Consider the following 18347-nt stretch of genomic DNA (forward strand, 5'->3'; position numbering starts at 1 on the left):
TAAGTCACCTAGACTACTGCAACGCAATCTATGACGGATACAAAGAACAAATTAAGAGGAAACTTCAAACTGCCCAAAGCATCGCAGCCAGACTCATATTTGGAAAAATGAAATATGAAAACGCTAAACCCCTACGAGAAAAACTACATTGGCTCCCAAAGAACGAATTGCATTCAAAATCTGCACCCTGGTCCACAAAATTATCCACGGTGAGACTCCAACCTACATGGCAGACCTAGTAGATCTACCAACCAGAAACACAAAAAGTTCAGCAAGCACATACAGTACCTAAACCTCACTACCCAAGCTGCAAAGGACTAAAATATAAATCAACATACACAACCAGCTTCTCCTATATAAGCACACAACTATGGAATGTATTACCAAACGTCTTGAAATCAATGCATGACATAACAATCTTACGGAAATCATTAAAGACCAATTTATTCAAGAAGGCATACCATAACGATCCAACCTAAACACCCAAATCATGCAACACAACGAAACTTGCTACCAATCCAGGATACTTAATTTCTCCTTTAACCACTCAATTCATTCTGTAACTCCTGTACTTTAAAACAACTACCACTCTGTATTTCTCATAACCGAAATTGGCGTTCACCACCGCGGTACTATGTAAGCCACATTGAGCCTGTAAATAGGTGGGAAAATGTGGGATACAAATGCAACAAATAAATACATAATAAATTAGAAGGTTGCCAGAAGGAAGTTTTTATATGTAGTGAAAATTGTGGGTTGGGAATTTCCACAATAAGAAGTTATCAGAGGATAAGAAGCAATTAGCAGAAGCTTTGTCGCTGGAGGTGTTAGAGTAGCTTCTGCTAATTGTTGTTTCAAACAAATTACTGGTGTAAACATGGGGGATGGGTGATTTGACTTCCTACCCATTTGATCTATGAAAGATAGATGCTTGTTTTATATGAATATGTTTGGCAGAACTTTAAAGTTCCATTTTTAATAAATAAAGGAAATGGTTCAGAGTACTTGAAGAACAGGATTTTTCTCTACACATCTCCAAAGTACACATCTACTCTACTGCAATTTGATCTGACAGGTGCTTTTGACATGGTAGACCATACGATTCATCGCTTCAAATTGAGCTTGCTAGGAATTACTGGCAAGGTCTTGTCATGGTTCTCAGACATTTTACTGATTCTATATAGCATACGTGCATATTAATTACTTAATAAGTCAATCAGTGCTGATAATTGCCAATTAACAAGCAATTATTGACACTAATTGGCATTAATTAGAATTTACACATACAACTTGCTAGACATATTCTGTAAAGTGGCGTGCGTAAATTTTAATGCACATTGCCAAAAAAGAGGCGGGGACATTGGCATGGAATGGGCAGACCATGGACGTTCCAAAACTCTTATGTGCATGGTTATAGAATACACCTGCTCTGCACCTAACTTAGGTGCCAGTATTTACACCACGTTTATACCTAGTTTTAGGCACAGGCATGGCCACTAGGTGTATTCTATAAACCATGCCTAAATCTACAGAATACATCTAGGTGGAAATATTTTTGGTGCTGATTTTTCAGATGCCATATATAGAATCCAGTCCTATACTGTTAAATTGAGGGTGGTTTTATCTGAGAGCTGGATTTCTCCCTGTGGGGTCCACCCCTCTCTCCTATCTTATGATAGATAGATAGATAGATAGATAGATAGATAGATAGATAGATAGATAGATAGATAGATAGATAGATAGATAGATAGATAGCTTGCTTTCAGTCAGGCTTTTCTGTCTTCAAAGTACGGTTTTATTCCTATCCAGATGATATGCTTATTTTAGTCCCAAAATCCAACAATCATCTTACTACTGTGCTGAAGGTTGCCGCCTGTATCTCAGACACTGAATATCACAGTGTAGTTCATGATTTTTTTTTTATTTTTATTTATAATAACTTAATTTTACAAGCACTAAAATAACTTGGCAGAAATACAGAGAAAATAACACACAAGAATTATTTCAATCAGGTAATTCTACACTCTTCCTTAGACCACAAAATAGGGAGAGTGAAACAAGACAATGAGATCAATTAAACAACAGTAAACAAAGAAAACGTGGTATTAACCTGATTATCCCCAGTTATTATTTATCTGAATCATTATTCCACATTGATCGTCTGGTTGGTTTCTTCAAACCCAAAACGGTGTATAGTCAATTTATTTCGTTGGAAACATACTTATTGTCCAATATTAGTGGAAATAATACACCTGATTTCATTTTTTTCTCTTTTAAAACCAGAAATTATTTAACAATACAAACACTTGAGTCTCTAATCCCAGGTTCACAGGCTTCACTCCTTTTGAATTAATATACTAAGAGGAATCATTTCAGAGAAAAAAACTTTAGGAGTCATACCCGGAACTCTGGGAAAACAACAATCTTGATATTAATCATCTGTAATAATATTCATTTTGTTCAAAATTTTCTGGTCTATTACCATTTTCAAAATCTTAACCGTTTCCTACTCCTGTAGAACTTCATTTGCTGTATCAATTTTTCATTCTCAAAGGATTTGATTAGATTATCCATGTGGCTCACTAATAAGATTATATCTGAAGCAAAATTATTTACTACCACCGTTAGGTCCTGGAGCGCCTTCTAGATGATATTCAATGTAACCTCCACGGGAGCCAAACACTCCAAGCTGATAGCTCTTATGGGTTTAGGAGTGGCACTGCTGACATGGGTTCAGCTGTAAACGACTTCCGTTTCAGCATACACTCCTAACTCACTCCTCCACTCCTTTGGACATGGTGGTTAAATGATTCGGGAGCGATGAAGTTGTTTCCAGGTCCAAGAGCATCAACACTCCTTCACCGGCGCTAATCAGAGGACTCACCAACCCAGTCATCTGTGGGCAGTTCGACGCGCAGTGGTCCCACACTTGCTGCACAGGGACAAAACGCTGGCCATCGGCGGCTGACCCCCCATTATCCCCTTCCTCTCAGTTAAGGTAACTGCAAATGCAGAGAGGAAATTTCAAGTAAATAAAGACAGAACTTCAGAGGACAGCTGGGCCATTCAGCGTACGAGCTTCAGGTCGCCATCTTTCCACTCTCCCTAATTTGGGATACTCTTTGTCTGGTTTCTCCTCAGAGGCCTGTCTGATATGGGTAACCCTTCAGCATAGCCCTCTGAGTCATTGAAACACAGAAGTCCCTCCACCACTACAAGGGTGGTGTCCCTTCGGAGGGGGTAATTCACGATTTTAAATTAAATAAGGACAAAACAAAACTATTATGAGTAGATACTGTAACAAAGTCAACTCCAAGAAATACTCAAAATCTCCAATGACTTCTCCTTAAAGGTTTTATCCTGGATTCTACTCTTTCTTTTGAACCACAAGTTAGTCATATTGTTAAGACAGTGTTCTTTAACCTTCAATTGCTACTTAATATTCAGTGTTGTATAGTAACGAAGTAAAAGTAACGCGTTACAATACTTAAGTAAACATTTCATTACTTTTACTTGTTACCGAGTACATGACAAGCACAAGCACTTTTACTTGTAACAAAGTATTATCTGAATCAGTTTTAAATACTTTATTGTGTTCAGTACTGGTCTCCGTATCTCAAAAAAGATATAGTAGAATTGGAAAAGGTACAGCGAAGGGCGACGAAAATGATAGTGGGGATGGGACGACTTTCCTATGAAGAGAGGCTGAGAAGGCTAGGGCTTTTCAGCTTGGAGAAGAGACGGCTGAGGGGAGATATGATAGAAGTGTATAAAATAATGAGTGGAATGGATCGGGTGGATGTGAAGCGACTGTTCACGCTATCCAAAAATACTAGGACTAGAGGGCATGAGTTGAAGCTACAGTGTGGTAAATTTAAAACGAATCGGAGAAAATTTTTCTTCACCCAACGTGTAATTAGACTCTGGAATTCGTTGCCGGAGAACGTGGTACGGGCGGTTAGCTTGACGGAGTTTAAAAAGGGGTTAGATAGATTCCTAAAGGACAAGTCCATAGACCGCTATTAAATGGACTTGGAAAAATTCTGCATTTTTAGGTATAACTTGTCTGGAATGTTTTTACGTTTGGGGAGCGTGCCAGGTGCCCTTGACCTGGATTGGCCACTGTCGGTGACAGGATGCTGGGCTAGATGGACCTTTGGTCTTTCCCAGTATGGCACTACTTATGTACTTATGTACTTATGTAACCTTGTTACATGCTGTTTCATTACAAGTAAAAGGATGAAGTACTAAGTTTTATTCTCTCTCTCTCAGTCTCAAGCAGCGGTTAAGGTGGGGCACGACAAATCCCAGGCGCCAGGTTGCCATGACGACTGAAAAATCGAACCTGGCGCCTCTGTTTTGCCAGACCACCACAAGGCAGGGAACAGCTCCATTTAAGTTACAAAAACAGCAGCGGCTCAATTTTCTTCCCTTTGCTTTTCCTCCTCCACCCTCCCAGCATGGCAGTAAGCAGCTCCATTCAAGTGGCTTTGCTCTTTTTCCCTCGTCTCACCTCATATCTTCCACTGCGGAAACGAGCAGCTCTATTTGAGCTGCAAAGATAGCAGTGGCTCAGCTCTCTTCCCCTCGCCTCGCCTTCTACCTTCCCACACATTCCAAGTCACACGCATTTAGCGTGTGACAGTGGCATAGCTAGGTGGGGCCATGGGGGCTCCCCCAAATTTTATCCAGGCCCATGGTTTTGCTGGTGGGGGTCCCAACCCCCGCCAGCCAAAACCTATATCAGCACCAGTCTCCGGCGCGTCACTTTCCCTGACCTGTGCTCTTTCTTCCTCCTGACATCCTGCACATTCCCTTAAGTGGAACTGAGCATGCCCAGTTTCACTTAAAGGCGCATGCACAGGACATCAGGAGGAAGAAAGAGCAAGGTAGTGAATGCGGCGGCACCGGAGACCAGCACTGAAGAAGGCTTCAGCTGGCAGGGGTTGGGGGACCCTGCCAGCAAAGGTATTTGCTGCTGTGGGGTGCGGTGGGGGTGCTGCGAGGTGGTGGTGAGGCGGCAGACTAAAATGTGCCCCCCACCTCGGTCTCTCGCCCCCTCCCACCGCAAGGTCTGGCTATGCCCCTGGCATGTGACACACACAATCAGGCCCTTTCTCCAGCTCACATGCTTAAGGTGCCCAATCTCATGCATTGGTGTCCACCCCGCCACCCGCAATCCGGTACCTCTTCTTTTAAAAGTTCTTTTTGCCACAATCTGCACAGTGATGACACTCAGCACTGCAATAGCAGGTTGCTTCAGCCAAATCCCCAGGACCTTTCTTCAGCTGCATCCCGCCCCTGCTTAAGGAAGGCCCTGGGATTGGCTGAAGCTGCCTGCTACTCAGCAATACCTGCTTCAGCCAATCCTGGGGGGCTTTCCTTCAGCTGCATCCCACCCTTGTTGAAGGAAGCCCCCCCCCCCCTTGGGATTGGCTAAAGCAGACTGCTCTTGCTGAGAGTGCCAACAATGCATAGATCCTGGCAAGGAGAACTTTTAAAAGATGAGAGGTATTGGATTGCAGGTGGGTGGGGGGGAGGGGGAGGACAAAGATGGAGAGAGATACTGTATGGTGGGGACAAGGAAGGAGAAGGGAGGGGGCAAGGAAGGAGACAGGTGCTGCATGTTGGGGGAGGGGGCAAGGAGGGCGACAGGTGCTGCATGGGAAGGGAACAAACGCTGGATCAGGATAGGGTGGAAGGAGAAAGGGGACAGACACTGGAGCCAGGAAGGTTGGGGGGAGAAAGGGGAGGGTCGCTGGAACCAGGAAGGTGTAGGAAGGGAAGGAAAAGAATGAGACAGATGCTGGAACCGGATGGGGGAGGAAAGGGGACAGATGCTGGACCTGCAAGATGGAGAGGGAAAGAGGGGTGCTGGACCTAGGCATAGAAAGATGAAGGAGGTGTTGGATCCAGAGACAGAAAAATGAAGGAGGTGCTGCTTTACCAGAGGGGGAAGGGAAGGAGGGACTGACAAGAACTGCTGGACCAAGGAGCTGGAGGGAGAGGAAGAGGGATAGGTGCTGGATCAGCTGGGGAGTGGGGAGTAGAAGGGAGGAAAAGATTGAGACTGGAGGAGAGGAAGGTAGGGGGAAAAGACACTGGGCCCAAGAGGGAGATATAATGGGATGGAGGGGTGAAAGAGAGACATGAAGGAGAGAGATATTGGCCCCAGGGTAGAGAGTAGAGTGTAGGGGGTGCGAGGTATGGGAGGAAGAGAAAAAGAGAGAGGAGGGACAGAAAGACAGAGAAACGATACTGGGCATGGAGGGAGCATAGGGACAGGGACACAAGAGCAAAGCAGGACAAAGAAGATATAGAGACATGCAGGGACAATATTGGACAGTGGAGGAGGGGATGCCAATCAAAGAGGAAGGGATATAGACTGCAGGACACTGAGGAACCCTCAATTTATGTAAACATATATATTTCCCAAACTGGGATCTGCAGAACCTTAGGGATCCTCAAACTTTCTTCCTTAAGAAATTAGATTGTAGAAAGTTTGAGGATCCCTAGGGTTCTGCAGAACCCAGTTTGGGAATCACTGGAATAAGGTATGGTACTCTGGTAGAATGTAGTGCCTGTGTAGAGATCTTGTTGCAGTCGTGTTTGTTTTGAGCTTTTTCAATAGGTACAGTATTGGTGTTTTAGGGCATGGTATAATATTTACAGGGCTGCCATTTCATGCGTAAGGTTGTCACTTTTTGAGTCTTGGGAGCTAGTGCTGTTAAGGTATTGTAAGGATCTGAATCTGAATGTGTTTTTACACAAGTTTCTGCATAGTGTTTTGTAGCAGAGGGATTATATGTTGGCCTTACTGATGTGACAGCAAAACTTTAATCTAATTTTAGTTTGTCATAACATCAGACGGGGTTTTAGAAACTTTGCAGAATCTGTTGTGTGTTGAGGTAGTTATCTTTATTGAAGACATGTATGTGATCAAGTTTAAATCATGAGATACTGCCAGATGTAGGATCTTTAAATACAGTTGAATTGTTTCCATAGGTTTGAAATAATTGTGTTTAAAATATGTAACATGTCATCCAAGAAGACACATGAAGGCATTACTTTTCAATAAGTGTAGCCAGCATCCCTTCCTTGGACTTCAGTCCCTTCACCACCATTTCAGATTTATAGATTGAATGGCACTAAGAGAAAAACCTCACTCTTTGACCTTCAATTTCACTTATCGGGGTGGTATGTCACTCTTCTGGATGGCTCCCACTATATATAATTATTACATCCACAATCTTTTATGAGTGAGACACAGCAAATAATCAATTTGCTGAGATTTCATGAGTCTTGGTGACCTCAGCAGTGTCATTTGCCTGTGTACTCACAATAGCAAGATACTCAGCACACACCTCTTCATTGGTTCACCTGAAAAGTTTTTTTTATATGCTTCTTCCATTTAAAGGGTTCTACTCATAAACATAAGCTAAGCTGGTGCTAGGGACGGTGAAGGGGGACAGTCCTTGAGAAAGCCTGGGAAGGTGAAACCTGCATGTCGGACATCGTGCCCCCAGTCCGACAATATTAAGAAGATTAATAGCTTTCTTACTTTAAATGTAAGAAGCATTATACATATATAAAAATATTTGGGGGGGGGGGGGGTGAACCGATTAAGAAGTGTGTGCTGAATATCTTGCTATTGTGAGTCCACAGGCAAGTGGCACTGCTGAAGTCACCAAGACTCATGAAATCTACCTAAGGAAATTGATTATTTGCTGTGAATCACTCATATAAGATTGTGGATGTAATTATATATAGTGGGATCTGAGAGATTGAGATATATAGATACATATTTGGTGTCTCCCGCATAAGCTAATTTGATATTGCCTACCTTTGTGAGTGATATACTCTTCTAGATAGGCCACCCTTGGTATCTCTGACAACAAATGTAGAAAAAATAATTTTATTTTCTATTTATTGATTGGAATATGTCAGTTTTTGGAATGTGCTCTGCCAGAACTAGTTTTAGACATGGCTGGGTCTTTCAGGAAAAATCTCACTTCAATCTCCAGCATTGCGGTGGGCCACCCTTGGCATTTCTGCCTTCCACAGTGGCAGCGAGCAGCTCCATATGAACTGCAAAGATAGTAGCGGCTCAGATCTCTTCCCTCCATTCTGCCTCCTCCCTACACCGCAGAAAGTTTGAAGCATGCATGCGCATACTCACAGAGGCATGTCTCTTCACTCTCCTGCCAGGCCCAGGCATGCTGTGGAGGTAAACGGAAAGAAGGGAGAGAAGATGCGTCAGGCAGCAGCCTCCTGTTTTGATGCCCGGTGCTAAATGGAAAAATTTGAACCACTTAGTTCTAATTTTAAATTCAGCACTGGGTATCAGAAGAGGGGGGCTGGTGCCTAACACGCAACTGCTCTCCTTTCCCTGCCTGGGGTGGGGGGGGGAGAAGGTTTGACGGTTGAGTGCCTGTGTTGCTGCGAGATGGGTATGGGTAAGATTAAAGGCGGTATAGAAATATTGAAATAGAGTAGAATAGAATAGGAGAGGGGGAGTAAAAACTGAGTGCCTCTGTGGGGTGGGGGAAAGGGAGGGAGGGAGTGCTGGGTTTATATGTGTAATTATTCTCTGCAATAATTGTGGTGCTTTAGTTTCAAGGCCAATCATCTGGAGACTTAAAGCTTGTCCTATCTGTCTTCAGCTATCTACTTTAAAACAAGAGCTTTGTAAAGTAATGCAAGAATTAGATGTAATTAAAGCAACTTATAGGACTGTGCAGAATCATAACTTCTCACCACTGCCTCAAAGAATAAAACCACATAAGAACGGATGGTTCACAGTAGGCTCAGGCAGACTTCGTCATGTGACACAGAAACATCCGCCCGCACAAGTGTTGCCACTACAAAATTCTTTTGCTCCACTGTCCTCAAAATAAAACTGAAGCGGAAAAAAAAGAAAAATCAAGGAAGGGGGAACAAAAAGATGAGAAGGTACCCAAAGAGAAAACACCCTCACAAATCACTAAAACCAAAACACATAATAGGAAATGTAGATGGAAAGCAATGACCACAAATGCTCGCAGTCTAAGCAATGAAATTCATGACCTTCAAGCCCTGATTTTGGAGGCTGACTTGGACATAGTTGCAGTCACAGAGACATGGCTCAATGGTTCACATAAATGGGATGTAAACATACCAGGCTATAATCTTTTTAGGAAGGATAGAGAGGGACGTAAAAGTGGAGGAGTAGCTCTGTATGTGAGAAATGATATCGCAGCGACTGAAATGACAGGGAACTGGGGAAAGGAAGTAGCGATATGGATCACCTTAAAAAGAGAGGATAGAACCTTGGTCCACGTGGGTGTTGTCTATAGACCCCAGACACAATTGGAGGAACTAGATAAAGATCTGATCGCTGATATTCAAAAGTTGGGAAAGAAAAGAGAGGTGCTGTTGTTGGGAGATTTTAATCTGCCGGATGTAGATTGGAAGGTTCCGTCTGCAAAATCGGAAAGAAGTAGAGAGATTGTGGATGCTTTCCAAAGTGCTCTGCTCAGACAAATGGTGATGGAGCCCACGAGGGAGGGAGCCACGTTGGATCTGGTGCTCACAAATGGGGATAGTGTGTCAAATGTCCAAGTGGCTGCACACCTGGGAAGCAGTGACCATCAAACGGTTTGTTTTGATATAACGGCTCATGTGGATGGCAGCCACTCTAAACTCAAAGTCCTGGATTTCAAGCGAGCTGACTTTAACAAAATGGGAGAATACCTGAGGAAGGAGCTGATGGGCTGGGAGGACATACGAGAAGTGGAAGGACAGTGGTCCAGGCTAAAAGAAGTAATAAATAGGGCCACAGACCTTTATGTAAGGAGAGTAAATAAAAGCAAGAGAAAAAGGAAACCGATATGGTTCTCAAAGCAAGTGGCTGAGAAAATAAAGATTAAAGAGTTAGTGTTCCAGAAATATAGAAAATCTCAAGAGGAGGAACACGGGGAGGAATACCAGATGAAACTGAAAAAAGCCAAGAGAGAGGTACATCTGGCGAAGGCGCAAGCGGAAGAACAAATGCCTAGAAATGTAAGGAGGGGAGACAAAAACTTCTTCAGGTATATTAGTGAAAGGAGAAAGACTATAAAGGGAATTGTGAGACTAAAAGATACAACGAAACGCTATGTAGAAAATGATGAAGAAAAAGCCAATTTGCTAAATAGATACTTTTGTTCTGTTTTCACTGAAGAAAATCCTGGGGAAGGACCGAGAGGGACTGGCAAAAGTACACCTGAGAATGAGGTGGATAGAGCACCATTCACGGAAGAGAGTGTGTATCAACAACTTGGAAAGCTAAAGGTGGACAAAGCCATGGGACCGGACGGGATCCACCCCAGAAAACTGAGGGAGCTCAGAGAGGTTCTGGCGGGTCTTCTTAAAGATTTGTTTAATAAATCCTTGGAGACGGGAGATGTTCCGAGGGATTGGAGAACGGCGGAGGTGGTCCCTCTTCACAAAAGTGGTGATAGGGAAGAAGCTGGAAACTACAGGCCGGTAAGCCTCACTTCGGTTATTGGAAAAGTAATGGAAGCGATGCTGAAGGAAAGGATAGTGAATTTCCTGGAAGCCAATAAGTTGCAAGATCCGAGACAACATGGTTTCACCAAAGGGAAATCGTGCCAAATGAATCTCATTGAATTCTTTGACTGGGTGACAGGAGAATTAAATCAAGGACGTGCTATGGACGTAATCTAGTTAGATTTCAGCAAGGCTTTTGACACGGTTCCCCACAGGAGGCTCTTAAATAAACTAGACGGGCTGAAGATAGGACCCGAAGTGGTAAACTGGATTAGGAACTGGTTGACGGGCAGACGCCAGAGGGTGGTGGTGAATGGAGTTCGCTCGGAGGAGGGAAAGGTGAGTAGTGGAGTGCATCAGGGATCGGTGCTGGGGCCTATTCTGTTCAATATATTTGTGAGTGACATTGCCGAAGGGTTACAAGGTAAAGTTTGCCTTTTTGCGGATGACACCAAGATTTGCAACAGAGTGGACACCCCGGAGGGAGTGGAAAACATGAAAAAAGATCTGAAGAAGCTAGAAGAATGGTCTAACGTATGGCAATTAAAATTCAATGCGAAGAAATGCAAAGTGATGCACTTAGGGAGTAGAAATCCAAGGGAGACGTATGTGTTAGGCGGGGAGAGTCTGATAGGCACGGACGGGGAGAGGGATCTTGGGGTGATAGTATCTGAGGACCTGAAGGCGACGAAACAGTGCGACAAGACGGTGGCCGTAGCTAGAAGATTGCTAAGCTGTATAGAGAGAGGAGTGACCAGCAGGCGAAAGGAGGTTTTAATGCCCCTGTATAAGACGTTGGTGAGGCCCCACCTGGAGTATTGTGTTCAGTTTTGGAGGCTGTATCTTGCGAAGGATGTTAAAAAAATGGAAGCGGTGCAAAGAAAAGCTACGAGGATGGTATGGGATTTGCGTTCCAACACGTATGAAGAGAGACTTGCTGACCTGAACATGTATACCCTGGAGGAAAGGAGGAACAGGGGTGATATGATACAGACGTTCAAATATTTGAAAGGTATTAATCCGCAAACGAATCTTTTCCGGAGATGGGAAGGCGGTAGAACGAGAAGACATGAAATGAGATTGAAGGGGGGCAGACTCAGGAAAGATGTCAGGAAGTATTTTTTCCACGGAGAGGGTGGTGGACGCTTGGAATGCCCTCCCGCGGGAGGTGGTGGAGATGAAAACGGTAACGGAGTTCAAACATGCGTGGGATATGCATAAAGGAATCCTGTGCATAAGGAATGGATCCTCAGAAGCTTAGCTGAAATTGGGTGGCGGAGCAGGTGGGGGGAAGAGGGGTTGGTGGTTGGGAGGCTAGGATAGGGGAGGGCAGACTTATACGGTCTGTACCAGAGCCGATGATGGGAGGCGGGACTGGTGGTTGGGAAGCGGGAAATACTGCTGGGCAGACTTATATGGTCTGTGCCCTGAAAAGGACAGGTACAAATTCAAGGTAAGGTATACACATATGAGTTTGTCTTGGGCAGAATAGATGGACCATGCAGGTCTTTTTCTGCAGTCATCTACTATGTTACTATGTAAGGGGGAGGAGGTGGAGCAGGAAGGAGCAAGAGGTGGTTGTCTGTATGCTTTGGGCGAAGTGTGGGTGAGTGCCAAATGCAGGGCAGATGCTGGGCACAACCCCCTGCATTTCCCATACCAGCTTTGCATTTCCCAGGCTATAGTTTGGCTACCACTTTAAGGAAAGTGCAAAACCTTACTGCGTTTAATTAAAAGGGCCTTTAAACCTTTCTAAATCTCAAGCAATGTATGTCTCACAATAGGTCCTCTTCTCACTATTCAGCTTTATATTAATGGGGCTGGTGTTAGGGGCAAATAGGGCAGTTACCCTGGGCCCCCATACCATAGAAGGCCTCAAACCTGCCTCAAGCTAAATGAGACACAGGCTGAAGGACAGATTTTAGGCCTTCTCCCCAGGTTCTGCCCAAGGCCCCTGAATATCTACCAGCCCTGTAATTAATGATCATTCAATTCCTCTTTTTGACTGTATTAATATTGTTGACTGTAAATTGACTCCTTATTCTTTGAGTCCTAAATTGCCTCAGTCTTAAAGTTTTCTTATTATGCCCATAGGCAGGTATTGTCAATAAAGTCATATTTTTCTGCAAAAAATCTGAGAACATTAGCCTGTGCTCTTGTATTAAACTGACTCCCTTTATTTTTGACTATCCCTACATTCCATACATAAATTGCAATTATTACAAAATACGACAGTTAGGCTACTTACCGGTACAGATAGATTTGATCAAATCACTCCAGTTCTCAATCTGTTTATTCCATCCTTGCACTTCACATTCCCAATATGCAAATCAGTTGTCTCTTCCTTCTCCATCCACCTTCTACTTAGATATTATATCGTAGTGATAGGGTGGATCAAATTGGTGGAGGGGTAGCATTGTATATTAACGAGAGCCTTGAATCAAATAGATTGAAAATTCTGCAGGAAACAAAACACTTCTTGGAATCAGTGGCGTAGCCAAGGGTGGGCTTGGGTGGGCCCATGCCCACCCACTTTGAGTTCAGGCCCACCCAGTAGCAGCATACCTATAATGTGGCTGGCAGGGATCCCCGAGCCCCACCAGCCGAAAACTCCCAACAAGTGTCCCTCCTGCATACCTTGTAAGTAGCAGATCTTCACCTGCAGTGAGCAGTGACATACATACTGCTCGCACTGGCCCCACAGCCTTCCCTCTGATGTATCTCTGCCTAGGCGGAAACAGGAAGTTGCATCAGAGGGAAGGGTGTGTGGCCAACATGAGCAGTGTGTATTAGTTGCTGCTCACTGCTGGTGAAAATCTGCTATTTAAAAGGTATATGGGAGAGGGGGGATGTTTGAGAGACCATATGGCATGCAGGTGAGAGAAGGAGAGACGAAATCACGTGTGGAACGGGGCGAGGTTCTTCTGCCCATCCATCTTGGGCCCAGGCCCACCCAAAATTGGGTGTCTGGCTACGCCCCTGCTTGGAATCACTGTGGATTGAAATTCCATGCGTAAAGGGGAAAAGGATAGCGATAGGAGTGTACTACTGTCCACCTGGCCAGGATGAACAGAGATGCAGAAATGTTAAAGGAAATTAGGGACGCAAACAAACTGGGCAACACAATAATAATGGATGATTTCAATTACCCCGATATCGACTGGGTAAATGTAACATCAGGGCACGCTAGGGAGGTAAAATTCCTTGATGAAATCAAGGACAGCTTTATGGAGCAGCTGGTACAGGAGCCGACAAGAGAAGGAAAAATTCTAGACCTAGTCCATAGTGGAGCGCATGATCTGGTGTGGGAGGTAATTATGCTGGGGCCGCTTAATAACAGCTGATCATAATATGATCGGATTTGATATTAGCTTTGAAGTAAGTATACAGAGCAAATCAAATATGTTAGCGTTTAACTTTAAAAAAAGGAGACTATGATAAAATGAGAAGAAAAGTGAAAAGAAAACTTAGGGGAGCGGCTGCAAGGGTCAAAAATTTACATCAGGCGTGGATGCTGTTCAAAAACACCATCCTGGAAGTCCAGGCCAAATATATTCCGTGTATTAAAAAAGGAGGACAGAAGACCAAACGACAGCTGGCGTGGTTAAAAAGTGAGGTGAAGAAAGCTATTAGAACTAAAAGAAAATCCTTCAGAAAATGGAAGAAGGAACCGACTGAAAATAATAAGAAACAGCTTAAGAAATGTCAAGTCAAATGCAAAGTGCTGATAAGGAAGGCTAAGAGGGACTTCGAAAACAAGATTGCATTGGAGGCCAAAACACATAGTAAAAAATTTTTTTAGGTATATTAAAAGCAGGAAGCCGGCAAAAGAATCAGTTGGACCGCTATATGACCGAGGAGTAAAAGGGGCAATCAGGGAAGACAAATCCGTAGCAGAGAGATTAAATGAATTCTTTGCTTCGGTCTTCACCGAGGAAGATTTGGATGGGATAGCAGTGCCGGAAATGATATTCGAAGCTGAGTTGGAGAAGCAGAGAATGGCGACAAAAATGATAAAGGGGATGGGACGACTTCCCTAAGAGGAAAGGCTAAAGTGGCTAGGGCTCTTCAGCTTGGAGAAAAGGCAGCTGTGGGGAGATATGATAGAGTCTATAAAATAATGAGTGGAATTGAACGGGTAGATGTGAAACATCTGTTTATGCTTTCCAAAAATACTAGGACTAGGGGGCATGTGATGAAGCTACAATGTAGTAAATTTAAAATGAATCGGAGAAAATGTTTCTTCACTCAACGTGTAATTAAACTCTGGAATTCATTGCCAGAGAATGTGGTAAAGGCTGTTAGCTTAGCGGGGTTTAAAGGGCCCCTTAGTTCAGAGGGCAGAAAATTCCATGCTAGGGGATCAAAGTAAGAAAAGGCAGTGTCCCACTGGTTATCCTTCCACCAGGTTTCAGAGATGCCTATTATATCTAATTTTTCATTTAGTACAATATATTCTAACTCTTCCATCTTATTTCTTAGGCTCCTGGCATTCGCATATAGACATTTCAAACTATGTTTGTTGTTTCTATTTATATCATGCTTAGTACTTGACAGTATTAATTTGCAATCTTTTGTCTGATTTTTATTTTTATTTAAGGACACCTGATCTACTACAATCTCTTTTGCAACCTCACTATCAGGATACCCTATTTTCCCTGTTTTGGTGATATCTTTGAAAGATACCTTATCCCGAACCATGCGCTTTTGAGCGACTGTCGGCCTTCCCCCCATTTCTAGTTTAAAAGCTGCTCTATCTCCTTTTTAAATGCCGATGCCAACAGCCTGGCCCCACCCTGGTTAAGGTGGAGCCCATCCTTTCGGAATAGACTCCCCCTTCCCCAGAATGTTGCCCAGTTCCTAAGAAATCTAAAACCCTCCTCCCTGCACCATCATCTCATCCATGCATTGAGACTCTGGAGCTCTGCCTGTCTCTTGGGCCCTGCGCGTGGAATGCTAGAGGGTCTGGATTTGAGCTTTCTACCTAAGAGCCTAAATTTGGCTTCCAGAACTTCTCTCCCACATTTTCCTATGTCATTGGTACCCACATGTACCAAGACAGCCGGCTCCTCCCCAGCACTATCTAAAATCTTATCTAGGTGACACGTGAGGTCCGCCACCTTTGCACCAAGCAGGCAATTCACCAGGTGCCCATCTTGGACAGCCAATTTTAGAATTAGCTCTCAGTGCTCATTTATTTTCAGTGCCCAAATTTGGGCACCATTTACTGAATCCAGGCCTATATCAACCAATCAGATCAGACTCATACGAGTTCTTTTGTGTCACTTTGCAGGATATGACTGCTTACAAGTTTCTATGGGTAAGGCAGGGTGCAGCTTTACAAACTTTTAAATTAGTGATTAGCAATAACATTTTTCTGCTGAGTTTGTATGTATATTTTAAGAATTGAATAGGACATAAAGGATATAACTCTGGTGTGTTTCTAGGTAATTTACATATGTGGAGGATTGATACCCAGTAATAACTCAGTATCAGAGCTGAATCTACTTAACAATATCTTAAACCTGAATACTTTGTACATTACCAGTCATACTACCAGCAGCAAATCCACTCTGAAATTGTAGATTGCATCATAATTAAGCTTTTCACTATCATATATAGTTCTATTTACAATCTTACCTAGCTGTTTGTTTACACTTATTGTCACTTCAAGATCCTCATGGAGATCGTTCCAGCTGTTCATGCAGCTGGTGCTGCCTATCTTCTTTCCCCAAGTACTCTACATGACCTATTTTGATTTAGTTTGTTTGCTAACGTGTCCTTTTCTTGCTCATTATGGCTTGGTTTGACTAATTGCTCCCAATGGAGAGATCCAGTGTCCCGTATCTGAGCAAGAGAACCTCATGTAAATAGGGACCAACCATATAGCAAACAAACAATAAACAGATCAGTACCATCATAAATATAGAGAATCCAGGCTCCCTAAGACTTCTCTCGTACTTTAAGAGAATCTGATAGCATGTTTTTGCACATTAATCAAGAAGGTATTCCTATTTCAGCATCTACTATGACAAAATTATTTCATAGTTTTTAATGCAGCAACAAAAGTTCTTCTTTCATTTATTCATCATTGCAAAGGTTCCATCACAGTCAACCCAATACAAAATTCTAGGGGTATTTTACTGATGCCTTAGCTTGAGTTATCTGCAGCAGGGCCCATTTTATTCCTATGGGCCCTGCTGCAGATAACTCGAGCTAAGCTTTAGTAAAAGACCCCCTCTATGCCTTAAAGGGTCATTGTATAATTACATGATAATTAGGGGATATATGGGTCTGTATCTATAAATTCAGATAATGATATTAAATTGGTAATGAAGCCTAAGAAATTACTCATCAGTTCTATGCAAAAGTGATAGGAGTCTTTCCGCTTTGCCAAATGCCATCTAAGCTTAAAAGATTTTTGTTATGTGTGAAATCCAGTTTGAGAAATACACCAAAAATGAAAGCCACCCATTTCTTTGGAGCATCAGTAATTACTGAAAGATAAACATGTAGGCATACCAAATGCTAATCAGTAGACTTAAATTTAGCAGTCAGTAATTAAATTGTGCTTTCTCAGTGTTCTAATTGGCAGTTAATTTGTGCACCTGATTTTTCAGGTGCTAGTAATTACTCATTAAAAATGACCTCCAAGAAAACTGAGAATCTTGAAAAAAGCCAAATGACAGCCCTGCTGCTTCTAAGTTTAGTCTTTTCTCTGTTGGGAGATGCTCTTTAAGAACTATAATTATGCAAGACTGGGAGAACAGTAGTCATTGAGACAGCTTGAGAAACCTTTCACACCAGTAATATATTCACCAGTGTAGGACTGAAATATTTTGCTATAGACTGTGATTTTATTTCCATAGATCATGATTTTATTTCTGGTCCTAAAAACAGCAGTTTCATAAATAAATTTAGCAGAAAAGTAAAAGCTCATTTGATCTCAATTTTCAATATGAATACAAGTCACGATGACTTGAAAAGTGCACACAATGGGGCATTTATCTTTTGCAGACTCAGGTGAAGTGTGATGATATCACTTGCAACCTGGAAAGTGTTTTATTTAAATGATCCCAAAAGAACCTGTCTATAACAAACTGGAATGGGAGGGTCCTAAATTGTGTTGGTGAGAACTCCAAAAATGAGAAGAGTATACTTTAGAAAGGAGATTCCAGTTTTAAAATTAGCCCTCCCTGACCACATTGAGCTAGGGAGACCACTCCAGCCTTAGGTCCATATGAAATACTTACTGAAGTGCCATTTAGGTAGCAGTGCTTGCTAGCCTAGCACCATAAAGAAGGTACAGAAGAAATCTGAGAGTTGTACAACAAGCAGAAGTGTCACCCAGACCTGTGCTCTGTATCCAGTTAAGTGGGATTCGGGGAACCCATTTCTTCCCAAGCTCCAAATTAAGGGAGAAGGAGAAAGCTAAGGCTGTGTTAACCAACTTATTTATTTACTATTTGGCATTATAAAGTTCCTGTTCTAATTGAAGGCATAGGAAACAGGAAATTACTACAGCTTTTATTGCTGCAGCCTTAGGACTGGGAAATGAAAAACCTCCCATATCCTGCATGTCTACTTGGGCTCAGAACCTGCCTTCCTAACACCCTTTTGAGATCTACAGAACTGTAAGTCTGTTCCAATTTAACATCCAAATTGTGTTGGCTGTATGTAAGGTTGAAGAGAAGAAGTTTTAAAGAGATATAGAGAAGAATCTTCATAGAGCCTCCTCTACTGGGAATAAAGTGTAAATATTTTCTAAAGTCTCTTCATTATCACTTCCTCTTCTTAATGTCCCAAGAAGTCTTCTA

The sequence above is a fragment of the Microcaecilia unicolor genome, chromosome 5, assembly GCF_901765095.1.
Source record: "Microcaecilia unicolor chromosome 5, aMicUni1.1, whole genome shotgun sequence".
NCBI classification, from domain to species: domain Eukaryota; kingdom Metazoa; phylum Chordata; class Amphibia; order Gymnophiona; family Siphonopidae; genus Microcaecilia; species Microcaecilia unicolor.